Below are 26,828 nucleotides of genomic sequence, written 5' to 3'. Positions count from 1 at the left end.
TTTTGTATTTGAATAGTCACACTGAAATTTTCAGCTTAAGTCATTCAGTGTACAGGCTTTAATACACTGTCCATTATAAAGAACAAAGAAAAAGAGCAAAAAGTGACATTATTGCTAAAAGAATAAGGCCTGTCAGTAACAGTGAGCCATTGCTAAAGTGCTCTTTGTTGAACAAAAGTTAAAAAAAATAAAAAAAGAGAATCTCTGCAGATAGAATGCAGCAAAACATAGCACATTTACATTTTAACTCTTGCATACATGTAAGCCTACTTAATGTTCAAACAAAAAGGTGATATTTAATGCTGAATCTGTTTTCCTCAAAAAAAAAAAAAAACTTACTGGGGATCTTGATCATGTTTAATGCTTACACTCATGGAACATAAATTATAGGCTATTTCACTTCAATTTCAAGCACTTACAACTGTAGGCTTAATTAGACACATTAAACAAAGTGTAGCACAAAAAACTCGAACATGTCTCCACGTAGGCCATTTTATTAACAACCTAGTTCTATAGCTAGCTTTCACAGAAAATGAAAGTTTCCTTTTAGAAACACAAGACGCTCAGCATTAATAGGTGACAGCCGGTTGAGTGTGAGAGAACGGATCTCGACAGCCGGTTGAGTGTGAGAGAACGGATCTCTCCAGCGATGCTGAACAGTCTTTCACTGGGCACAGATGTTGGTGGTGCACAGAGGTAAACCTTTGCCATTTTTGACAGCAGTGGAAACCGCTGCTGATTGGCCTTCCACCACTGAAGAGGATCCTCGGTTAGAGGAATCCAAGGCTTGCTGAAAAAAGTGCTGACCTCCGTTTCAGCGCTCGGTGTGACTGGCTCACACTCGGTGTTGTTGTGGAACAGTTCGTCGCAAGCACAATGGAGGCTATCTTCTCCTAAACATTGATGACGCAATCGCATGCACGTGCGCTGCACGTAGGATTCGGTTCGGTCGGCGTTCTAGGGTTCGGCCGAAACTGAACCCCTTTAAAAAGGCCAAGATTCGGCCGAATCCAAATCTTGGATTCGGTGCAACCCTAATAATCATCTTTATTCTGATACACACATTCATTACAATAAAAAACTCCTACAGTATACAATTAAAAATCTACATGAAAATAAACAAAGTCCATTTTAATGTCCATTTATCAGCATGAATCAGGCAATCGAGCTTCAAGCGCATTAGCATATTCTCTCCCCAGAGACTCTCGGTGCGTCTCGAAGCACATGCTACGACACCATCATAATGAACCTAGTTAGTGCAGGAGTATGTAGTTTGGGAAAGCCTGTAATGAAATACTGCATGACAGCGACATCTGCTGGCCCAAATGAAGATTGTCCGTATCGAACTGGGTGTGTGTGGAGCATGTTCAGGACTTTGTGTGACACCTCAGAAAAGGAAAGAGTCGAATAAAGACTCGAGGTCAGGGTTCTGTGTTTCCACATACTGAAGGAAGTCAAAATCTTCCACTAGGAACTCGACTTTCTTCCACTGTTTGGCTGTGTGGCTCCCCTGAGGAGTCTTCATCGAAAAGCTCTTTATATTTAGACATGGCAACACCACGTTCTTGAACTTCACCTCCATTCCCCAATTCTGCACAAACAAGAACGTAAAGGAAGACATTTGTAACACTATTTCTCCAGTATGACTTTGGGAGCATCTCTCACACTTAAAACACACATTACCTGTCCACATGTAGCGCAGAGGATGGTACGGCCTGGCTCCCAATCTTCAAATGTCCGTTCAAGATGAACTTTCCCTCCAACCTTATAGAACTTCCTGTTAAACACAAACGCACAGTTAAACCAGCCTCAGATTATACGAACAGTACACTCAGCAGACAGAGCCTCGTAATTTAACAAACATGACCAAAATCTTGAAATGATGACAAATTGAATGCATCATATATGCAAAGCAGTGTTTCCCCAACCATTATATTGGGTAGGTGGGTGCTCCCCGAGACCCCGTGCCACCTCCACACACATTTTAAGGTCCCCTTAAAATGAACATACCATAAATTAAACAATGCAGATTGCTTTTTGCACCTAAATATCTCTTATTACCCTCTGAAAACGAGTAATAACCATAGAAATAGGAAGCTATTGTCATAGGTCTAGACTATACTGGCACTCAACCCAGAAGTGAAAATAAAGGGTTCTATTTCCTTCACTCCAGACAGCCAGGGCGGTGCTGAAAGCACTAGTGGAAGGATCTTTGCATCCGCGCGTTTCGAAAGTCACATACAAAAGTTGTCATCTCGTGACGTATGACGTGCCTGCCTATATAAGGCAACATCCCACGTCATTTGGCCTCTTCTTTTTTCTCGCGTTGGAATTGCATCTTTTCTATTGGAATTCTGTGTGCGCCACCAGTTAACTGTGGGAATACCTGTGACAATCTACAGTGCAGCTCGTGACTGAAGAGGACTTCAGTGGGACTCGACTCCACGTGAGCTGTTTGGTCGCTAAGGTAACCTGTTTTATGCATCGATAGTCACTGAATCTTGGCTGCCAAGTTTTCAGGGGAGGCTATTATATCGGTCTTGTCACAAACTACGCGGTTGCCGGCAGGTTTGTCAGTGTTGAGCGAGTTAGCAAATTGGTTGCCAATAACGTTAACGTGTACTTACAACTTTACTTGGTTTCTGGTTGCTAGTAAATCGTTGTCTGTAGCGGTAAAGCTGCGCTTGTGAACTCGCTAGCCTTGGTTGCCAGGCTAGCAAACAGCACTACACCTTGCTTCTTTTCTAAAAAAAAAAAATCGCGGGTAAGTAGACACTGAGATGGATTCAGTGAGGTGTTCCACTTGCCCCAATCTAATGGAGGTGCTGGATGCACATGATCGCTGCGCGGAGTGCCTTGGCATGCAACATCTAAGGGAGGCAATGTCTGATCCATGCCCTTCCTGTGCATTAATGCCACTTACTGTTAGACAGGCGCAGTTGGCTGGTGTGGAACGTGCGTCTAGCAGTTTTCTGCTCTCGGATTCTCAGACACAGCGTAAGCTTTCATCACCAGTGCATGCAAAACAGCGCAAAAAATCTAAGTCTTCTGAGTTAGAGTGTAAAGTGGAACTGCTCTCATCTACAGTGGAGCGTCTGCTGCCTCTGCTTGCAAGGTCCCCCCCTACAGCAGGGGCACAGGTAGGTACTGTAGAGGAACAACCTGCACCACCTGCCTCCTTGTCACCCGTTGGCTCATGTTCTCAGCCACCTGACCAAGAGGAAGTGATGTCTGTGGCTGCCTCAGACACCTTTTTCAGTCAGCCTTCTTCCTCGGCGCAGCCACCAAGCGAAGTCCTGCCAGGTGTTGAGCCCCGTGATTCGTGCAGTGATGTTACCTCTGGACGATCTGGGGAGTCTGCCTCAGTGGTGGGTTCGGTGGAGGCCACACCGAAGGCTTTGCTTGCACGTTTGCAGTTGGACACCCCAGCGCCTCCTACCGGATCTGAGAACATGTTCCTGCGCCGTGTTCAGCGTGCCTCTCTGGTAATTCCACAGTGTCGCAACTTTACTTCTGTGGTGGCCTCTGCCCTGGAGGCTGCTACGAAACCTGCCTGTCCAGACCAGATGTCTCGCATGCTTGCGGCGATGCAGGACCCCGGTACTGTTGGCTTGGGTAGCATGCCAGTAGTCGAATCAAGCATTGCTTCGCTCATTGTGTCTCCCAATGAAGCACTTCGGGAGCAGGTGCGTTGCCCTAACGCTGAGTGCCGCCGCACAGACGAGCTACATTCTCGTGCTTACAACTCTACTGCCTTTCTTGGCAGGGTGTCTAACTCGCTGGCACACATGCTTGTTATGCTGCACTCGACACTCAACACATCATCGGCAGACCCACTGGTGGCTGAGGTACTGGAACTTGCATTGCAGGCTATGGGTGTCATTGCCAACCAGTGTGGCACTGCCTTGGGCACCTTGCTGCAAGCCCGCCAACAAGTGTGGCTGGCTCAATCGCCTCTGCCAGAAGTATGCAGGAACAACCTGAGGCACCTCCCACTGGCACCTGGATAGGTCTTTGGGCCAGCAGCACAAGAGGCCCTTGACAGACATGTGTCTGTTACAGAGTCTCGCTCCCGTCATGTGGGCGTAGCACCCACCTTCAGAGCTCTGCCAAACCCTTCTGCCTCACGCTTTAGGCATGTGGCCCCTAGAGCTGCACAAAGGTCTCCCCATTGACCCCAGCAGCAGGCCCCCAATCCCCCATCTCCCTCGGCCAGGCAGGGTGGCACTCAGCCACACGTGACTTTTCGCCCTTTTCGACAGATGGGTCCTCCCCGCCGTCGTCGCCCCCCCCATCCCTTCCAAAAAACGTAGACAGGACCACTGACGGATCAGGGCCAGTGGCAGGAGTTTTTACAGGCAGCCAGCTCGCGCATTGGCGTGAAATAACAACCAACCAATGTCTACTCACCACCCTTTCAGAAGGGTACCGCCTGCAATTCTGCCGCCGGCCACCAATGCATTCGGGTGTGAGGCAGACAATTATAACCAATCCAAGACAGGCAGAAGCCTTGTTGAGAGAAGTTCAGTTGTTGCTACAAAAAGGAGCCATAGAGATGGTCGACCCCATTGTTCACCCAGGGGGTTTCTTTTCAGTTTATTTTCTCGTTCCAAAGAAAGACGGCAGGTTCAGGCCGATTTTTAGATTTAAGAGTGCTCCCTTACTTGGACGGCTGGCTTCTTTCTGCGGCATTGCCCAAACAGGCCAGGGAACATGCTCATCGGTTGCTACTACACATTACGGCTCTGGGGTTCAGGGTGAACCAGAGGAAGTGCAAACTGGTCCCAGTCCAGGCAACACGTTTCATCGGCCTTGCCCTGGATTCGAACACTATGCTGGCCAGTCCCACGCCAGACAGAATAAGTTCAGTTCTCACTGGCGTGAACCACCTTCGTGTCGGGGGAACTCAGCGTTACATTTATCTCCTTCAGCTGTTGGGGAAACTCACAGCGGCCTCAGTAGTCATTCCTCTGGGTCTTCTGTGGCTAAGGGCTTTTCAGAAATGGCTTCTTCAACTGCGTCTGTGTCCAGTGCGAGACAGGCACATGAGGGTGAGGATAACATGCCGTTGCATGCTCATGCTAAGACCTTGGTCCCAGGCACACTTTCTCACTCGTGGAGTTCCACTTGGCCCCCCACCGGGACGGTGGGAGGTTATCCGGACAGATGCTTCCCTCATGGGTTGGGGTGGAGTCTGGCGTCGGCAAGGTGTGAACGAACGGCACCTGGCCTGCTCCGTGGCGCACGTCCCACATCAACACACTGGAGTTGATGGCGGTGTTCCTGATGTTGCGCCACTTTCAGGAAGTGCTGCGGGGCAAACATGTATTGGTGCGTACAGACAATGTGGCAACTGTTTTCTATATCAATCATCAGGGGGGCACAAGGTCTGTAGCTGCGCTTCAGATGGCTCACAGTCTCCTAATATGGGCTCAGGACAACCTCCTTTCCATAAGGGCATCTTATCTACCTGGACGCCTAAACAGTGTGGCAGATGCTCTGTCACGCGACAAGCTGTCTCAAGGGGATTGGAAACTGCATCCAGACACGGTGGAACAGATCTGGAAAACCTATGGGAGAGCAACTGTGGACCTGTTTGCGAGCAGTCAGACAACTCATTGTCTGACATGGTTTTCCCTGGGAGAAGAAACTGCAGCGTTGGGCCAGGATGCTCTGGCCCACGACTGGCCGAGGGCCATCCTTTATGCCTTTCCCCCTCTACCACTGTTGTGGAGGACTCTCTGCCGTGTGCACAATCACGGTCACCATGTGCTATTCATAGCTCCTCATTGGCCATCCAGGCCATTGTTCCAGCTCCTGCTGTCACTACTAGTGGGACCCCCTTGTCAGCTGCCCAGCAGGCCCGACTTGCTGACGCAGATGGAGGGCAGGATTTAACACCCATGTCCCAAACGCCTGAAGCTCTGGGTGTGGCCCTTGGGGCCCCGGGGCTACTACTGGAGTGTTCAGAAGGGACCAGGAACACTGTAGTGAATGCACGTGCAGAATCTACCCGACGCTTGTATCCAGGCAAATGGATGGTGTTCTGTGATTGGTGTGCGGAACGCAACATCAACCCCCTAAGCTGCTCTGCTCCACAGATTTTAAATTTCCTGCAGCACCTTTTAGAGCTTGGCAGGGCTGCATCTACACTTAAGGTGTATGTTGCAGCACTAACAGCCCACCGTTCAGAGGTTGGAGGTGTTTCACTTGGGTCCCACTGGCTGGTGGTAGCCTTTTTGAGAGGGGCAGTTCGTCTTAATCCTCATTTTGTGCGGAGTCCGTCATGGGATCTGAACACTGTGCTCGAATCCCTTTGCTTGGCTCCTTATGAGCCCCTGTCAGCAGCTGACATTAAGTGGCTCTCTGTTAAAACAGCTTTTTTCCTTGCCATCACAACAGCCCGGCATGTGAGTGAGCTACATGCCCTCTCAGTGAGTAGTGTTTGTCTTCGTTGGGGCCCTATGTTTGACAGTGTTTCATTGTGGCCTAACCCAGCTTTCCTCCCGAAAGTCTTATCTCCCCAGTTTAGCAACCAGACGATTTTGCTGACTGCTATACCGGTGGACAGGACGGACTTGCATGCTGAGTTGTGCCCTGTCAGGTCTCTGAGCTTTTATTTTGATAGGACAGCAGCCTTTCATACGACAGACCAATTGTTTGTCTGTTTTGGTGGCGCTCCAAGAGGAAGGCCTCTGTCCAAGCAGTGGCTCTCCCGTTGGGTTGTGGAGGCAATCACCCATGCCTATGAATCTATGGGACGTACTGTGCCCTCTCCTGTCTGCTGCCATTCGACGCGTGCTCAGGCAACATCATGGGCAGCTCGCCGGGGTGTACCACTCTCTGACATTTGTGCTGCTGCAACTTGGTCCAATACGTGTACATTTGCCCGGTACTACAGGCTAAATGTTGCGTCCATGCCCATTGCTGTGTGCAGCTGTTCTTCCAGAAGGTGGTGATGCTCTTCTGAAGTCCTCGTGACTGGGTTGGTATTCGTCTTCCACTAGTGCTTTCAGCACCACCCTGACGGTCTGGAGTGAAGGAAATAGAACCACGGTTACATTCGTAACCGTGGTTCTATGACTAAGTGGAAGACCGCCAGGGTCTTTGGTCACTCGGATTGCGCGAGAATGATCTTGAGGCCAAATGACGTGGGATGTTGCCTTATATAGGCAGGCACGTCATACGTCACAAGATGACAACTTTTGTATGCGACTCGAAACGCGCGGATGCAAAGATCCTTCCACTAGTGCTTTCAGCACCACCCTGGCGGTCTTCCACTTAGTCATAGAACCACGGTTACATTCGTAACCAGCGTTTTGCTGCGTGCACTGACTGCCATTCGCATCCATATACAAAACCACGTCGCTAGATGGCGCTGTTGCGTGATTTGACCTCGATTCTGTTCCTAGCACTATTGCTGGGTTTCAGTCACGTGACTTTTCTTCGTGGTTTTACTGGAAGTGAAACAGCTGGTGGTCTAGCAAACTAAAACGGCTGCCGTAGTGCAAACACCTAGCGATAAGTTATCAGAGTATGCTCGTGATCTAGAAGCCGCTGCTGGCTTTAGATCTATTTAAAAGATTGCTATGTGCAATGGAATCGACCCCTACAGTCTGGGAAAGAAGGATTTGTCGTACGATCTCGAAAACTACCCTTCAGTCGAGTTCCCCGACATCTCGAACTATCTGGTGTTGCAGACGTCCTTCTACACTGCAAAACAGATGAAAGCGTGGAAGAGTATGGAGGCTTACAACTTTTTTTTGTATGTGGCTGGGTAAAGGACCTTGGTATCAAGTCGCTGCCAAATGAATCCTGTATTGTTTTTGCCTGTGTAAGTATTTTTTAAATTAAAAAAAAAAAAAATTATATATATAATTTTTTTTTTCGTTTGCGTCTTTACAATAAAGCGCTGCAAGTTGAAGTGTAAACAAACAACAGTTCGCTTGATTCTCACTTGTGTTGGCTCTTATCTCTCAGCTAAATCATTCACAAAGATCATCAGAAACCCCTTTAAAGACCTGAATCTTAGTTAAACAAGACGGAGAAGTGATCACGGCGCATTGTAACTGTATGGCTGGGGAAGAATTTTGTCACGACCTTCATGCATATGGACTTTGTGAGGAGTAAACAAAGAAACAGCTGGGGACTTTAGCGCTTCGTGACTAAAAAAAAAAGTACCATAAAATAAAAACACATAGCAAGAAAAGTACTTGGAAATCACTAAGGCCATAGCTGAGAGGGATATACAAACCTTTCACCAAGTGATCACTGCAAACTCGAGCATGCTTCGACTCGGATCCCTTCGATTTCACTGAGAGGTTCAAAAGCCTCCTTTCTCAATGTCTTTTTGTGAAATCCTGTGTTCGTTCACCCTTTTTTATTAGTTCACGGGGAACCCTGAAGAAACTTTTATCAGTTTGACAGTCTGATCAATTCGAACAACCTAAAACAGCACAAGCGTAAAGCATTTTTCATGCGAGTGAGTAATGCACCTTCTCTGTACAAACGCTTTGTCAACTGAGCTTTGGTAGACCACCAGCTAAAGTTTTGAATAACTAATGGGGCAGATGTGATGCCATGTGAAACCCAGCAATACTGCAGGCTTTTGTGTGGGGCTTTTGCCTGTTGGGTTGCAGGTCTGTAGTTGACAGCCGTATGGCTAATATTCTAATTTCAGCTGCTATATTGGGACAGCTGCCCCTGTCAGGGTTTCCCAAGGCAGACAGGTCCTAGGTGACAGGCCAGACTAAGAGCAGTTCACCAAAACCCCTATGGAGAAAAATCGGAGGACCGTGACGCCGCCCGGGATGACGCAGCCGGGGCCCCACCCTGGAGCCAGGCCCAGGGTTGGGGCTCATATGCGAGTGCTTGGTGGCCGGGCCTTTGCCCATGGGGCCCAGCCGGGCTCAGCCCGAAGAGGTGACGTGGGCCCGACCTCCTGTGGGTTCACCACCCACAGAGGTAGCAGTAGGGGACTGGTGCAATGTGGATTGGGTGGCAGTCGAAGGCAGGGGCCTCGACGACCTGATCCCCGGACACAGCGGCTGGCTGTTGGGACATGGAATGTCACTTCGCTGGGGGGGAAAGAGCCTGAGCTTGTGCGGGAGGTTGAGAGGTACCGGCTAGAGATAGTCGGGCTCACCTCCACGCACAGCTTGGGCTCTGGAACCCAGCTCCTCGAGAGGGGCTGGACTCTCCACTTCTCTGGAGTCACCCGTGGTGAGCGGCGGCGGGCTGGTGTGGGCTTGCTTATAGCTCCCCAGCTCAGCCGCCATGTGTTGGAGTTTACCCCAGTGAATGAGAGGGTCGCCTCTCTGCGCCTTCGGATTGGGGAGAGGGCTCTTGCTGTTGTTTGTGCCTACGGCCCAAATAGCAGTATAGAGTATCTGGCCTTCTTGGAGTCCCTGGGAGAGGTACTGAGGAGTGCTCGGACTGGGGACTCCATTGTGCTACTGGGGGACTTCAATGCTCACGTGGGCGATGACAGTGACACCTGGAGGGGCGTGGTTGGGAGGAATGGCCTCCCCGATCTGAACCCGAGTGGTGTTTTGTTATTGGACTTCTGTGCTAGTCACGGTTTGTCCATAACGAACACCATGTTCGAGCATAGGGGTGTCCATAAGTGCACGTGGCACCAGGACACCTTAGGTCGGAGGTCAATGATAGACTTTGTAGTCGTTTCATCTGATCTCCGGCCCTATGTCTTGGACACTCGGGTGAAGAGAGGGGCTGAGCTGTCAACTGATCACCACCTGGTGGTGAGTTGGATCCGCTGGTGGAGGAGGAAGCTGGACAGACCTGGCAGGCCCAAATGTATGGTGAGGGTCTGCTGGGAACGTCTGGCCGAGCACTCTGTTGGGGAGGTCTTTAACTCCCACCTCCGGGAGAGCTTTTCCCAGCTTCTGAGGGAGGCGGGGGAAATTGAGTCTGAGTGGACCATGTTCTCTACCTCCATTGTGGAAGCAGCTGTTCGGAGCTGTGGCCGCAAGGTCTCCGGTGCCTGTCGTGGCGGCAATCCCCGAACCCGGTGGTGGACACCAGAAGTAAGGGATGCCATCAAGCTGAAGAAGGAGTCCTATCGGGCCATGTTAACCTCCAGGACTCCCGAGGCAGCTGACGGGTATCGGCAGGCCAGGCGTGCTGCAACTCGGGCAGTTAAGGAGGCAAAAACTCGGAACTGGGAGGAGTTTGGGGAGGCCATGGAGAAGGACTATCGGTCGGCCTCGAAGAAATTCTGGCAAACCGTCTGGCGCCTCAGGAGGGGGAAGCAGTACTCTGCCAACACTGTTTACAGTGCGGGTGGGGAGCTGTTGACCTCGACTGGGGACATTGTCGGGCAGTGGAAGGAATACTTTGAGGATCTCCTCAATCCCACCGTCATGTCTTCCACTGAGGAGACTGAGGCTGATGACTCAGAGGTGGACTCGTCCATTACCCAAGCTGAAGTCACTAAGGTGGTTTGCAAGCTCCTCGGTGGCAAGGCACCAGGGCTGGATGAGATCCGCCCTGCGTATCTCAAGTCTCTGGATGTTGTGGGGCTGTCTTGGTTGACACGCCTCTGCAACATCGCGTGGTGGTCAGGGACAGTGCCTCTGGAGTGGCAGACTGGGGTGGTGGTCCCTCTTTTTAAGAAAGGGGACCGGAGAGTGTGCTCCAATTATAGGGGAATCACACTTCTCAGCCTCCCAGGGAAGGTTTACTCCAGGGTACTGGAGAGGAGAATTCGACCAATAGTCGAACCTCGGATCCAGGAGGAACAATGCGGTTTTCGTCCTGGTCGCGGAACACTGGACCAGCTCTATACCCTTCATAGGGTGCTCGAGGGTTCATGGGAGTTTGCCCAACCAGTCCACATGTGCTTTGTGGATCTGGAGAAGGCATTCGACCGTGTCCCCCGTAGTATTCTGTGGGGGGTGCTTCGGGAGTATGGGGTTCGGGGCTCTTTGCTAAGGGCTGTCCGGTCCCTGTACGAATGGAGCAGGAGTCTGGTTCGCATTGCCGGCAGTAAGTCAGACCTGTTCCCAGTGCATGTTGGACTCCGGCAGGGCTGCCCTTTGTCACCGGTTCTGTTCATAATTTTTATGGACAGAATTTCTAGGTGCAGCCAGGGGCCAGAAGGAATCCTGTTTGGGAACCACAGGATTTCATCTCTGCTTTTTGCGGATGATGTTGTCCTGTTGGCTTCTTCAAACCAGGACCTTCAGCATGCACTGGGGTGGTTTGCAGTTGAGTGTGAAGCGGCTGGGATGAGAATCAGCACCTCCAAGTCCGAGGCCATGGTTCTCGACCGGAAAAGGGTGGCTTGCCCTCTCCAGGTTGGTGGAGAAGTTCTGCCTCAAGTGGAGGAGTTTAAGTATCTCGGGATCTTGTTCACGAGTGAGGGAAGGATGGAGCGTGAGATCAACAGGCGGATCGGTGCAGCCTCCGCAGTGATGCGGTCGCTTTACCGGTCCGTCGTGGTGAAGAAGGAGCTGAGCCAAAAGGCGAAGCTCTCAATTTACCGGTCGATCTACGTTCCGACTCTCACCTATGGTCATGAGCTTTGGGTAATGACCGAAAGGACAAGATCGCGGATACAAGCGGCCGAAATGAGTTTCCTTCACAGGGTGGCTGGGCGCTCCCTTAGAGATAGGGTGAGAAGCACAGTCACTCGGGAGGAGCTCAGAGTAGAGCCGCTGCTGCTCCACATCGAGAGGAATCAGCTGAGGTGGCTCGGGCATCTTTTTCGGATGCCTCCTGGATGCCTCCCTGGGGAGGTGTTCCAGGCATGTCCCCCCGGGAGGAGGCCCCGGGGAAGACCCAGGACACGCTGGAGGGACTATGTCTCTCGGCTGGCCTGGGAACGCCTCGGTGTTCTTCCCAAGGAGCTGGCCGAGGTGTCTGGGGAAAGGGAAGTTTGGGCTTCCCTGCTTAGACTGCTGCCTCCGCGACCCGGTCCCGGATAAAGCGGAAGAAGACGAGACGAGACGATTTGAGAAGGTAAAAAAGAGCAAATTTAATGTTGAATTGTGCCTAAATCAGCCCTAGATGCCACCAGAATGCACCATTTGAAGTCTCTAATCTCAAAATTTACCAGGAGAGCATGCCCCCGGACCCCTCAGCAACCCTTACGGGCTGAGCTTCGCATCACTAGGCACCGCTCTGATATTTTTTTCTGTGGAAAACCCTGCAGTTAGATCTGATGTGGGAACACGACTCACGGAAAATCTCGGTTGATGTTGATGTGCTGTGCGCCGTTCACGAGTATCATATCATCTCCACGGGCGATGGCCCTGAAGCAGCCACAGCAGTTGAACTCAACCTCAGCAGCGGCATACCGGAGCCTCTTCCTCTCCATCTGCTCGGCCTCCAGGTGGCGCACAGCTATTGCCTCCTGCTGCAGCTCGATGATCTGCACACGCAAAACAGCAGTGGAATCAAAACCAGTTCAATTCACTGACACAAACCAAATGATGTGATTTAATCTGAAAAAAGCTTGGTGTAAGACCTTTCTGCGAAACTCCCTGGGCTCCATGCTACATGAGCGATCGCCCTGCCAGTTAGCTGTTCCAGATACTCATTGGTCTTCTCTCTGCGCATCTCCCGCCCACCTATTTGCGCCACCACCGAATAGACACTGTTCTTGGCTCTGGCCCGCCCACTGGCCTGCTGCTGCACAATCTCATTGGTCAGAAGCCCGTAGCGAATCACCACGTTGCATTTGGGGATGTCAAGGCCTTCCTCGGCAACGCTGGTCAAGATGAGGAGGTTGAGGTTGCCGTCTCGAAATGTTTGAATGGTATCTTTTTTTCTCCCTCTATAAATGAAAGACATGTACGACATTCATTCATTAACTAGTTAACTTGTCATTTGGCAAGCAACATTTAAACTCACTCGTGCTTCATAGAAAACCATTTTCTGTGGAGCAGGAAGGAACTAGCTCCGGTTCCTGTGGTGGAAACACATCTATATACGGCCAAAGCAAGGGTGTATCGAACATTCCTGAGAAAATCTTAAAGAATTCGTCCTTAATCACATTTGAAACTAGAAGATTAGACAAGATTTAAATGGACACCCAAAACGTCCTCCACTAGGGTCCTACCTGTGTCATGTGGGTGGTGCCATTTCCTGCTCTGACCAGATTGGCAGCGCGGATCTTGGCAGGCTTCAGCTCTGGGTTTGCAGACACCCAGTTGTACAGGCAGCGTGTGATCTCACAGATTTTGGCGAAAATGATACGATGAGAATTCATATCTTGGAACAGGTTCACCAGGGTGCGCTGCAGCTGTTCCAGCTTGGAATTCTAATTTAACTCATTGGACGCCAGCTGCCTCAGCTCCACTCTGTTCTCTAAGTAAACACAGGGATGAGAATGGGACATTTAAAAAAACTGAAATGCCTGGTCCCACTCACGTTTGCTTGCCTGTAAAAGAAAGAAAGAAAGAAAGAAAGAAAGAAAGAAAGAGTACCTGGCAGCACTTTGCCTGTCCCACTCACGTTCGCTGGTCTGTAAAAGAAAGAAAGAGTACCTGGCTGCACTTTGTCTGTCCCACTCACTTTCACTTGCCTGTAAAAGAAAGAAAGAGTACCTGGCAGCACTTTGCCTGTCCCACTCACGTTCGCTTGCCTGTAAAAGAAAGAGTACCTGGCTGCACCATGCCTGACCCACTCCCGTTTGCTTGTCTGTACAAGAAAGAGTACCTAGCTGCACTTTGCCTGTCCCACTCATGTTCGCTTGTCTGTACAAGAAAGAAAGAGTACCTGGCTGCACTTTGCCCATCCCACTCACGTTCGCTTGCCTGTAAAAGAAAGAAAGAAAGAAAGAAAGAAAGAAAGAAAGAAAGAAAGAAAGAAAGAGTACCTGGCAGCACTTTGCCTGTCCCACTCACGTTCGCTGGTCTGTAAAAGAAAGAAAGAGTACCTGGCTGCACTTTGTCTGTCCCACTCACTTTCACTTGCCTGTAAAAGAAAGAAAGAGTACCTGGCTGCACTTTGCCTGTCCCACTCACGTTCGCTTGCCTGTAAAAGAAAGAGTACCTGGCTGCACCATGCCTGTCCCACTCACGTTTGCTTGTCTGTACAAGAAAGAGTACCTAGCTGCACTTTGCCTGTCCCACTCACATTCGCTTGTCTGTACAAGAAAGAAAGAGTACCTGGCTGCACTTTGCCCGTCCCACTCACGTTCACTTGCCTGTAAAAGAAAGAAAGAGTACCTGGCTGAACTTTGCCTGTCCCACTCACGTTTGCTTGCCTGTAAAAGAAAGAGTACCTGGCTGCACCTTGCCTGTCCCACTCACGTTCGCTTGTCTGTACAAGAAATAGTACCTGGCTGCACTTTGCCTGTCCCACTCACATTCGCTTGTCTGTACAAGAAAGAAAGAGTACCTGGCTGCACTTTGCCCGTCCCACTCACGCTCGCTTGCCTGTAAAAGAAAGAAAGAAAGAAAGAAAGAAAGAAAGAAAGAAAGAAAGAAAGAAAGAAAGAAAGAAAGAAAGAGCACCAGGGCTACACTTTGCCCGTCCCACTCACGTTTGCTTGCCTGTAAAAGAAAGAAAGAGTACCTGGCTGCACTTTGCCTGTCCCACTCGCGTTTGCTTACCTGTAAAAGAAAGAAAGAATACCTGGCTGCACTTTTCCAGTCCCATTCACGTTCGCTTGCCTGTAAAAGAAAGAAAGAAAGAGTACCTGGCTGCACTTTGCCTGTCCCACTCACGTTTGCTTGTCTGTAAAAGAAGGAAAGAGTGCCTGGCTGCACTTTACCTGTCCCACTCATGTTCGCTGGTCTGTAAAAGAAGGGAAGAGTACCCGGCTGCACTTCGCCTGTCCCACTCACATTCGCTGGTCTGTAAAAGAAGGGAAGAGTACCCGGCTGCACTTTTCCTGTCCCACTCACGTTCGCTTACCTGTAAAAGAAAGAAAGAGTACCTGCCTGCACTTTGCCCGGCCCACTCACGCTCGCTTGCCTGTAAAAGACAGAAAGAGTACCTCGCTGCACTTTGCCTGTCCCACTCACATTCGCTTACCTGTAAAATAAAGAAAGAGTACCTTGCTGCACTTGGCCTGTCCCACTCACGTTCGTTTACCTGTAAAAGAAAGAAAGAGTACATCGCTGCACTTTACCTGTCCCACGCACGTTCGCTGGTCTGTAAAAGAAGGGAAGAGTACCCGGCTGCACTTTGCCTGTCCCACTCACGTTCGCTTACCTGTAAAAGAAAGAAAGAGTACCTGGCTGCACGTTGCCCGGCCCACTCACGCTCGCTTGCCTGTAAAAGAAAGAAAGAGTACCTGGCTGCACTTTGCCTGTCCCACTCACGTTCACTTACCTGTAAAATAAAGAAAGAGTACCTAGCTGCACTTGGCCTGTCCCACTCAAGTTCGTTTACCTGTAAAAGAAAGAAAGAGTACCTGGATGAACTTTGCCTGTCCCACTCATGTTCGATTGTCTGTAAAAGAAGGGAAGAGTACCTGGCTGCACTTTGCCTGTCCCAAAATGTTCGCTTGTCTGTAAAAGAAAGAAAGAGTACCTCGCTGCACTTTGCCTGTCCCACTCATGTTCGATTGTCTGTAAAAGAAGGGAAGAGTACCTCGCTGCACTTTGCCTGTCCCACTCATGTTCGCTTGCCTGTAAAAGAAAGAAAGAGTACCTCGCTGCACTTTGCCTGTCCCACTCACGTTCGCTTGCCTGTAAAAAAAAGAAAGAGTAGCTGGCCGCACTTTGCCTGTCCCACTCACGTTCGCTTGCCTGTAAAAGAAAGAAAGAGTACCTGGCTGCACTTTGCCTGTCCCACTCGCGTTCGCTTACCTGTAAAAGAAAGAAAGAGTACCTGGCTGCACTTTGCCTGTCCCACTCACGTTCGCTGGTCTGTAAAAGAAGGGAAGAGTACCTGGATGCACTTTGCCTGTCCCACTCAAATTCGCTTACCTGAAAAAGAAAGAAAGAGTACCTGGCTGCACTTTGCCCGTCCCACTCACGCTCGCATGCCTGTAAAAGAAAGAAAGAGTACATCGCTGCACTTTGCCTGACCCACTCACTTTCGCTTGTCTGTAAAAAAAAAAAAGAAAGAGTACCTGGCTGCACTTGGCCTGTGCCACTCACGTTCGCTTGCCTGTAAAAGAAAGAAAGAGTACCTCGCTGCACTTGGCCTCTCCTGCCCGTATTAGCTTGTCAGTAAAAGAAAGAAAGAGTACCTCGCTGCACTTGGCCTGTCCCACTCACGTTCACTTGTCTGTAAAAGCAAGAAGAGTACCTCGCTGCACTTTGCCTGTCCCACCCACGTTCGCTTGCCTGTAAAAGAAAGAGTACCTGGCTGCACCTTGCCTGTCCCACTCACGTTCGCTTGTCTGTACAAGAAAGAGTACCTGGCTGCACTATGCCTGTCCCACTCACGTTCACTTGTCTGTACAAGAAAGAAAGAGTACCTGGCTGCACTTTGCCCATCCCACTCACGTTCGCTTGCCTGTAAAAGAAAGAAAGAAAGAAAGAAAGAAAGAAAGAAAGAAAGAAAGAAAGAAAGAAAGAAAAAAGAAAGAAAGAGCACCTGGCTGCACTTTGCTCGTCCCACTCACGTTTGCTTGCCTGTAAAAGAAAAAAGAGTACCTCGCTGCACTTTGCCAGTCCCACTCACATTAGCTTGCCTGTAAAAGAAAGAAAGAAAGAAAGAAAGAAAGAAAGAAAGAAAGAAAGAAAGAGTACCTGGCTGCACTTTTCCAGTCCCACTCATGTTCGCTTGCCTGTAAAAGAAAGAAAGAGTAACTGGATGCACTTTGCCTGTCCAACTCACGTTCGCTTTCCTGTAAAAGAAAGAAAGAGTACCTGGCTGCACTTTGCCTGTCAGACTCGCGTTCGCTTACCTGTAAAAGAAAGAGTACCTGGCTGCACTCTGCCTGTCCCACTCACGTTCGCTTGCCTGTAAAAGAAAGAAAGAGTACATGGCTGCACTTTGCCTGTCCCACTCGCGTTCGCTTACCTGTAAAAGAAAGAAAGAGTACCTGGATGCACTTTGCCTGTCCCACTCGCGTTTGCTTACCTGTAAAAGAAAGAGTACCTGGCTGCACTTTGCCTGTCCCACTCAGGTTCGCTTACCTGTAAAAGAAAGAGTACCTGGCTGCACTTTGCCTGTCCCACTCACGTTCGCTTGCCTGTAAAAGAAAGAACGAGTACCTCGCTGCACTTTGCCAGGCCCACTCACATTAGCTTGCCTGTAAAAGAAAGAAAGAAAGAAAGAAAGAAAGAAAGAAAGAAAGAAAGAGTACCTGGCTGCACTTTTCCAGTCCCATTCACGTTCGCTTGCCTGTAAAAGAAAGAAAGAGTACCTGGATGCACTTTGCCTGTCCAACTCACGTTCGCTTGCCTGTAAAAGAAAGAAAGAGTACCTGGCTGCACTTTGCCTGTCCCACTCGCGTTTGCTTACCTGTAAAAGAAAGAAAGAGTACCTGGATGCACTTTGCCTGTCCAACTCACGTTCGCTTGCCTGTAAAAGAAAGAAAGAGTACCTCGCTGCACTTTGCCTGTCCCACTCATGTTCGCTTGCCTGTAAAAGAAAGAAAGAGTACCTCGCTGCACTTTGCCTGTCCCACTCACGTTCGCTTGCCTGTAAAAGAAAGAAAGAGTACCTGGCTGCACTTTGCCTGTCCCACTCACTTTCGCTTGCTTGTAAAAGAAAGAGTACATCACTGCACTTTGCCTGTCCCACTCAAGTTCGCTTGTCTGTAAAAGAAAGAGTACATCACTGCACTTTGCCGGTCCCACACACGTTCGCTGATCTGGAAAAGAAAGAGTACCTCGCTGCACTTTGCCTGACCCACTCACGTTCGCTTGCCTGTAAAAGAAAGAGTACCTCGCTGCACTTTGCCTGTCCCACTCAAGTTCGCTTGTCTGTAAAAGAAAGAGGACCTTCTCTGCACTTTGCCTTTGCCACTCACGTTCACTTGTCTGTAAAAGAAAGAAAGAGTACCTCGCTGCACTTTGCCTGTCCCACTCACGTTCGCCTGTCTGTAAAAGAAAGAAAGAGTACATCGCTGCACTTTGCCTGTCCCACTCACGTTCACTTGTCTGTATAACAAAGAAAGATTACCTGGCTGCACTTTGCCTGTGCCACTCACGTTCACTTGTCTGTAAAACAAAGAAAGAGTACCTCGCTGCACTTTGCCTGTGCCACTCACGTTAGCTTGTCTGTAAAAGAAAGAAAGAGTACCTCGCAGCACTTTGCCTGTCCCGCTCACGTTCGCGTGTCTGTAAAAGAAATAGTACCTCGCTAAACTTTGCCTGTCCCACTCACGTTCGCTTTTCTGTAAAAGAGTACCTCGCTGGACTTTGCCTGTGCCACTCACGTTCGCTTGTCTGTAAAACAAAGAAAGATTACATGGCTGCACTTTGCCTGTCCAGCTCACGTTCGCATGTCTGTAAAAGAAAGAAAGAGTACCTCGCTGCACTTTGCCTGTCTCACTCACGTTCGCGTGTCTGTAAAAGAAAGAAAGAGTACCTCGCTGCACGTTGCCTCTCCCACTCACTTTCGCTTGCCTGTAAAAGAAAGAGTACCTGGCGGCACTTGGCCTGTCCCACTCATGTTCGCTTGTCTGTAAAAGAAACAAAGAGTACCTCGCTGCACTTTGCCTCTCCCACTCACTATTGCTTGCCTGTAAAAAAAAAAAAAGAGTACCTGGCGGCACTTGGCCTGTCCCACTCATGTTCGCTTGTCTGTAAAAGAAAGAAAAAGAGTACCTTGCTGCACTTTGCCTGTCCCAGTCACGTTCGCTTGTCTGTAAAAGAAAGAGTACCTGGCTGCACTTTGCCTGTCCCACTCATGTTCGCTTGTATGTAAACGAAAGAAAGACTACCTCGCTGCACTTTGCCAGTCCCACTCACGTTCGCTTGTCTGTCAAAGAAAGAATACCTCGCTCCAATTTGCCTGTCCCACTCACATTCGCTTGTCTATCAAAGAAAGAGAACCTCCCTCCACTTTGCCTGTGCCACTCACGTTCGCTTGTCTGTAAAAGAAAGAAAGAGTACTTCGCTGCACTTTGCGTGTCACACTCACGTTCACTTGTCTGTAAAAGAAAGAAAGAAAGAAAAAGTACCTGGCTGCACTTTGTCTGTCGGGCTCACGTTTGCTTGCCTGTAAAAGAAAGAAAGAGTACCTGGATGAACTTTGCCTGTCCCACTCATGTTCGATTGTCTGTAAAAGAAGGGAAGAGTACCTGGCTGCACTTTGCCTGTCCCAAAATGTTCGCTTGTCTGTAAAAGAAAGAAAGAGTACCTCGCTGCACTTTGCCTGTCCCACTCATGTTCGCTTGCCTGTAAAAGAAAGAAAGAGTACCTCGCTGCACTTTGCCTGTCCCACTCACGTTCGCTTGCCTGTAAAAGAAAGAAAGAGTACCTGGCCGCACTTTGCCTGTCCCACTCACGTTCGCTTGCCTGTAAAAGAAAGAAAGAGTACCTGGCTGCACTTTGCCTGTCCCACTCGCGTTCGCTTACCTGTAAAAGAAAGAAAGAGTACCTGGCTGCACTTTGCCTGTCCCACTCACGTTCGCTGGTCTGTAAAAGAAGGGAAGAGTACCTGGATGCACTTTGCCTGTCCCACTCAAATTCGCTTACCTGAAAAAGAAAGAAAGAGTACCTGGCTGCACTTTGCCCGTCCCACTCACGCTCGCATGCCTGTAAAAGAAAGAAAGAGTACATCGCTGCACTTTGCCTGACCCACTCACTTTCGCTTGTCTGTAAAAAAAAAAAAGAAAGAGTACCTGGCTGCACTTGGCCTGTGCCACTCACGTTCGCTTGCCTGTAAAAGAAAGAAAGAGTACCTCGCTGCACTTGGCCTCTCCTGCCCGTATTAGCTTGTCAGTAAAAGAAAGAAAGAGTACCTCGCTGCACTTGGCCTGTCCCACTCACGTTCACTTGTCTGTAAAAGCAAGAAGAGTACCTCGCTGCACTTTGCCTGTCCCACCCACGTTCGCTTGCCTGTAAAAGAAAGAGTACCTGGCTGCACCTTGCCTGTCCCACTCACGTTCGCTTGTCTGTACAAGAAAGAGTACCTGGCTGCACTATGCCTGTCCCACTCACGTTCACTTGTCTGTACAAGAAAGAAAGAGTACCTGGCTGCACTTTGCCCATCCCACTCACGTTCGCTTGCCTGTAAAAGAAAGAAAGAAAGAAAGAAAGAAAGAAAGAAAGAAAGAAAGAAAGAAAAAAGAAAGAAAGAGCACCTGGCTGCACTTTGCTCGTCCCACTCACGTTTGCTTGCCTGTAAAAGAAAAAAGAGTACCTCGCTGCACTTTGCCAGTCCCACTCACATTAGCTTGCCTGTAAAAGAAAGAAAGAAAGAAAGAAAGAAAGAAAGAAAGAAAGAAAGAAAGAAAGAGTACCTGGCTGCACTTTTCCAGTCCCACTCATGTTCGCTTGCCTGTAAAAGAAAGAAAGAGTAACTGGATGCACTTTGCCTGTCCAACTCACGTTCGCTTTCCTGTAAAAGAAAGAAAGAGTACCTGGCTGCACTTTGCCTGTCAGACTCGCGTTCGCTTACCTGTAAAAGAAAGAGTACCTGGCTGCACTTTGCCTGTCCCACTCACGTTCGCTTGCCTGTAAAAGAATGAAAGAGTACATGGCTGCACTTTGCCTGTCCCACTCGCGTTCGCTTACCTGTAAAAGAAAGAAAGAGTACCTGGATGCACTTTGCCTGTCCCACTCGCGTTTGCTTACCTGTAAAAGAAAGAGTACCTGGCTGCACTTTGCCTGTCCCACTCAGGTTCGCTTACCTGTAAAAGAAAGAGTACCTGGCTGCACTTTGCCTGTCCCACTCACGTTCGCTTGCCTGTAAAAGAAAGAACGAGTACCTCGCTGCACTTTGCCAGGCCCACTCACATTAGCTTGCCTGTAAAAGAAAGAAAGAAAGAAAGAAAGAAAGAAAGAAAGAAAGAAAGAGTACCTGGCTGCACTTTTCCAGTCCCATTCACGTTCGCTTGCCTGTAAAAGAAAGAAAGAGTACCTGGATGCACTTTGCCTGTCCAACTCACGTTCGCTTGCCTGTAAAAGAAAGAAAGAGTACCTGGCTGCACTTTGCCTGTCCCACTCGCGTTTGCTTACCTGTAAAAGAAAGAAAGAGTACCTGGATGCACTTTCCCTGTCCAACTCACGTTCGCTTGCCTGTAAAAGAAAGAAAGAGTACCTCGCTGCACTTTGCCTGTCCCACTCATGTTCGCTTGCCTGTAAAAGAAAGAAAGAGTACCTCGCTGCACTTTGCCTGTCCCACTCACGTTCGCTTGCCTGTAAAAGAAAGAAAGAGTACCTGGCTGCACTTTGCCTGTCCCACTCACTTTCGCTTGCTTGTAAAAGAAAGAGTACATCACTGCACTTTGCCTGTCCCACTCAAGTTCGCTTGTCTGTAAAAGAAAGAGTACATCACTGCACTTTGCCGGTCCCACACACGTTCGCTGATCTGGAAAAGAAAGAGTACCTCGCTGCACTTTGCCTGACCCACTCACGTTCGCTTGCCTGTAAAAGAAAGAGTACCTCGCTGCACTTTGCCTGTCCCACTCAAGTTCGCTTGTCTGTAAAAGAAAGAGTACCTCGCTGCACTTTGCCTGTCCCACTCACGTTCGCTTATCTGGAAAAGAAAGAAAGAGTCCCTCGCAGCACTTTGCCTGTCCCACTCACGTTCGCTTGTCTGTAAAAGAAAGAGGACCTTCTCTGCACTTTGCCTTTGCCACTCACGTTCACTTGTCTGTAAAAGAAAGAAAGAGTACCTCGCTGCACTTTGCCTGTCCCACTCACGTTCGCCTGTCTGTAAAAGAAAGAAAGAGTACATCGCTGCACTTTGCCTGTCCCACTCACGTTCACTTGTCTGTATAACAAAGAAAGATTACCTGGCTGCACTTTGCCTGTGCCACTCACGTTCACTTGTCTGTAAAACAAAGAAAGAGTACCTCGCTGCACTTTGCCTGTGCCACTCACGTTAGCTTGTCTGTAAAAGAAAGAAAGAGTACCTCGCAGCACTTTGCCTGTCCCGCTCACGTTCGCGTGTCTGTAAAAGAAATAGTACCTCGCTAAACTTTGCCTGTCCCACTCACGTTCGCTTTTCTGTAAAAGAGTACCTCGCTGGACTTTGCCTGTGCCACTCACGTTCGCTTGTCTGTAAAACAAAGAAAGATTACATGGCTGCACTTTGCCTGTCCAGCTCACGTTCACATGTCTGTAAAAGAAAGAAAGAGTACCTCGCTGCACTTTGCCTGTCTCACTCACGTTCGCGTGTCTGTAAAAGAAAGAAAGAGTACCTCGCTGCACGTTGCCTCTCCCACTCACTTTCGCTTGCCTGTAAAAGAAAGAGTACCTGGCGGCACTTGGCCTGTCCCACTCATGTTCGCTTGTCTGTAAAAGAAACAAAGAGTACCTCGCTGCACTTTGCCTCTCCCACTCACTATTGCTTGCCTGTAAAAAAAAAAAAGAGTACCTGGCGGCACTTGGCCTGTCCCACTCATGTTCGCTTGTCTGTAAAAGAAAGAAAAAGAGTACCTTGCTGCACTTTGCCTGTCCCAGTCACGTTCGCTTGTCTGTAAAAGAAAGAGTACCTGGCTGCACTTTGCCTGTCCCACTCATGTTCGCTTGTATGTAAACGAAAGAAAGACTACCTCGCTGCACTTTGCCAGTCCCACTCACGTTCGCTTGTCTGTCAAAGAAAGAATACCTCGCTCCAATTTGCCTGTCCCACTCACATTCGCTTGTCTATCAAAGAAAGAGAACCTCCCTCCACTTTGCCTGTGCCACTCACGTTCGCTTGTCTGTAAAAGAAAGAAAGAGTACTTCGCTGCACTTTGCGTGTCACACTCAAGTTCACTTGTCTGTAAAAGAAAGAAAGAAAGAAAAAGTACCTGGCTGCACTTTGTCTGTCGGGCTCACGTTTGCTTGCCTGTAAAAGAAAGAAAGAGTACCTCGCAGCACTTTGTCTGTGCTACTCAAGTTTGGTTGTCTGTAAAAGAAAGAAAGAAAGAGTACCTGGCTGCACTTTGCCTGTCGGGCTCACGTTCGCTTGCCTGTAAAAGAAAGAAAGAGTACCTCGCTGCACTTCGCCAGTCCTACTCACGTTCGCTTGTCTGTAAAAGAAAGAGTACCTCGCTGCACTTTGCCTGTCCCACTCACGTTCGCTTGTCTGTAAAAGAAAGAAAGAGTACCTCACTGCATTTTGCCAGTCCCACTCACGTTCGCTTGTCTGTCAATGAAAGAGTACCTCGCTGCACTTTGCCTGTCCCACTCGCGTTCGCTTGTCTGTAAAAGAAAGAAAGAGTACCTCGCTGCACTTTGCCAGTCCCACTCACGTTCGCTTGTCTGTCAATGAAAGAGTACCTGGCTGCACTTTGCCTGTCCCACTCACGTTCGCTGGTCTGTAAAAGAAGGGAAGAGTACCTGGATGCACTTTGCCTGTCCCACTCAAATTCGCTTACCTGAAAAAGAAAGAAAGAGTACCTGGCTGCACTTTGCCCGTCCCACTCACGCTCGCTTGCCTGTAAAAGAAAGAAAGAGTACATCGCTGCACTTTGCCTGTCCCACTCACTTTCGCTTGTCTGTAAAAAAAAAAGAAAGAGTACCTGGCTGCACTTGGCCTGTGCCACTCACGTTCGCTTGCCTGTAAAAGAAAGAAAGAGTACCTCGCTGCACTTGGCCTCTCCTGCCCGTATTAGCTTGTCAGTAAAAGAAAGAAAGAGTACCTCGCTGCACTTGGCCTGTCCCACTCACGTTCACTTGTCTGTAAAAGCAAGAAGAGTACCTCGCTGCACTTTGCCTGTCCCACTCACGTTCGCTTGCCTGTACAAGAAAGAGTACCTGGCTGCACCTTGCCTGTCCCACTCACGTTCACTTGTCTGTACAAGAAAGAAAGAGTACCTGGCTGCACTTTGCCCATCCCACTCACGTTCGCTTGCCTGTAAAAGAAAGAAAGAAAGAAAGAAAGAAAGAAAGAAAGAAAGAAAGAAAGAAAGAAAGAGCACCTGGCTGCACTTTGCTCGTCCCACTCACGTTTGCTTGCCTGTAAAAGAAAAAAGAGTACCTCGCTGCACTTTGCCAGTCCCACTCACATTAGCTTGCCTGTAAAAGAAAGAAAGAAAGAAAGAAAGAAAGAAAGAAAGAAAGAAAGAAAGAAAGAAAGAGCACCTGGCTACACTTTGCCCGTCCCACTCACGTTTGCTTGCCTGTAAAAGAAAGAAAGAGTCACTGGATGCACTTTGCCTGTCCAACTCACGTTCGCTTTCCTGTAAAAGAAAGAAAGAGTACCTGGCTGCACTTTGCCCATCCCACTCACGTTCGCTTGCCTGTAAAAGAAAGAAAGAAAGAAAGAAAGAAAGAAAGAAAGAAAGAAAGAGCACCTGGCTACACTTTGCCCGTCCCACTCACGTTTGCTTGCCTGTAAAAGAAAGAGTACCTGGCTGCACCTTGCCTGTCCCACTCACGTTCGCTTGTCTGTACAAGAAAGAGTACCTGGCTGCACTTTGCCTGTCCCACTCACGTTCGCTTGTCTGTACAAGAAAGAAAGAGTACCTGGCTGCACTTTGCCCATCCCACTCACGTTCGCTTGCCTGGAAAAGAAAGAAAGAAAGAAAGAAAGAAAGAAAGAAAGAAAGAAAGAAAGAGCACCTGGCTACACTTTGCCCGTCCCACTCACGTTTGCTTGCCTGTAAAAGAAAGAGTACCTGGCTGCACCTTGCCTGTCCCACTCACGTTCGCTTGTCTGTACAAGAAAGAAAGAGTACCTGGCTACACTTTGCCCGTCCCACTCACGTTTGCTTGCCTGTAAAAGAAAGAAAGAGTACCTGGCTGCACTTTGCCCGTCCCACTCACGTTTGCTTGCCTGTAAAAGAAAGAAAGAGTACCTGGCTGCACTTTGCCTGTCCCACTCGCGTTTGCTTACCTGTAAAAGAAAGAAAGAGTACCTGGATGCACTTTGCCTGTCCAACTCACGTTCGCTTGCCTGTAAAAGAAAGAAAGAGTACCTCGCTGCACTTTGCCTGTCCCACTCATGTTCGCTTGCCTGTAAAAGAAAGAAAGAGTACCTCGCTGCACTTTGCCTGTCCCACTCACGTTCGCTTGCCTGTAAAAGAAAGAAAGAGTACCTGGCTGCACTTTGCCTGTCCCACTCACTTTCGCTTGCTTGTAAAAGAAAGAGTACATCACTGCACTTTGCCTGTCCCACTCAAGTTCGCTTGTCTGTAAAAGAAAGAGTACATCACTGCACTTTGCCGGTCCCACACACGTTCGCTGATCTGGAAAAGAAAGAGTACCTCGCTGCACTTTGCCTGACCCACTCACGTTCGCTTGCCTGTAAAAGAAAGAGTACCTCGCTGCACTTTGCCTGTCCCACTCAAGTTCGCTTGTCTGTAAAAGAAAGAGTACCTCGCTGCACTTTGCCTGTCCCACTCACGTTCGCTTATCTGGAAAAGAAAGAAAGAGTCCCTCGCAGCACTTTGCCTGTCCCACTCACGTTCGCTTGTCTGTAAAAGAAAGAGGACCTTCTCTGCACTTTGCCTTTGCCACTCACGTTCACTTGTCTGTAAAAGAAAGAAAGAGTACCTCGCTGCACTTTGCCTGTCCCACTCACGTTCGCCTGTCTGTAAAAGAAAGAAAGAGTACATCGCTGCACTTTGCCTGTCCCACTCACGTTCACTTGTCTGTATAACAAAGAAAGATTACCTGGCTGCACTTTGCCTGTGCCACTCACGTTCACTTGTCTGTAAAACAAAGAAAGAGTACCTCGCTGCACTTTGCCTGTGCCACTCACGTTAGCTTGTCTGTAAAAGAAAGAAAGAGTACCTCGCAGCACTTTGCCTGTCCCGCTCACGTTCGCGTGTCTGTAAAAGAAATAGTACCTCGCTAAACTTTGCCTGTCCCACTCACGTTCGCTTTTCTGTAAAAGAGTACCTCGCTGGACTTTGCCTGTGCCACTCACGTTCGCTTGTCTGTAAAACAAAGAAAGATTACATGGCTGCACTTTGCCTGTCCAGCTCACGTTCACATGTCTGTAAAAGAAAGAAAGAGTACCTCGCTGCACTTTGCCTGTCTCACTCACGTTCGCGTGTCTGTAAAAGAAAGAAAGAGTACCTCGCTGCACGTTGCCTCTCCCACTCACTTTCGCTTGCCTGTAAAAGAAAGAGTACCTGGCGGCACTTGGCCTGTCCCACTCATGTTCGCTTGTCTGTAAAAGAAACAAAGAGTACCTCGCTGCACTTTGCCTCTCCCACTCACTATTGCTTGCCTGTAAAAAAAAAAAAGAGTACCTGGCGGCACTTGGCCTGTCCCACTCATGTTCGCTTGTCTGTAAAAGAAAGAAAAAGAGTACCTTGCTGCACTTTGCCTGTCCCAGTCACGTTCGCTTGTCTGTAAAAGAAAGAGTACCTGGCTGCACTTTGCCTGTCCCACTCATGTTCGCTTGTATGTAAACGAAAGAAAGACTACCTCGCTGCACTTTGCCAGTCCCACTCACGTTCGCTTGTCTGTCAAAGAAAGAATACCTCGCTCCAATTTGCCTGTCCCACTCACATTCGCTTGTCTATCAAAGAAAGAGAACCTCCCTCCACTTTGCCTGTGCCACTCACGTTCGCTTGTCTGTAAAAGAAAGAAAGAGTACTTCGCTGCACTTTGCGTGTCACACTCAAGTTCACTTGTCTGTAAAAGAAAGAAAGAAAGAAAAAGTACCTGGCTGCACTTTGTCTGTCGGGCTCACGTTTGCTTGCCTGTAAAAGAAAGAAAGAGTACCTCGCAGCACTTTGTCTGTGCTACTCAAGTTTGGTTGTCTGTAAAAGAAAGAAAGAAAGAGTACCTGGCTGCACTTTGCCTGTCGGGCTCACGTTCGCTTGCCTGTAAAAGAAA

The 26,828-nt window shown here is 49.0% G+C and overlaps 1 pseudogene; it reads right to left on the bottom strand.

The window, feature by feature from the left end:
* Positions 1 to 1,387: 1,387 nt before the first annotated feature.
* Positions 1,388 to 13,234, bottom strand: LOC132866557 (ATP-dependent RNA helicase DHX58-like; annotated as a pseudogene).
* Positions 13,235 to 26,828: the final 13,594 nt, after the last annotated feature.

The sequence above is a fragment of the Neoarius graeffei genome, chromosome 18 (assembly GCF_027579695.1).
Source record: "Neoarius graeffei isolate fNeoGra1 chromosome 18, fNeoGra1.pri, whole genome shotgun sequence".
NCBI lineage: Eukaryota > Metazoa > Chordata > Actinopteri > Siluriformes > Ariidae > Neoarius > Neoarius graeffei.
This window is presented reverse-complemented; position numbering and strand designations above follow the sequence as displayed.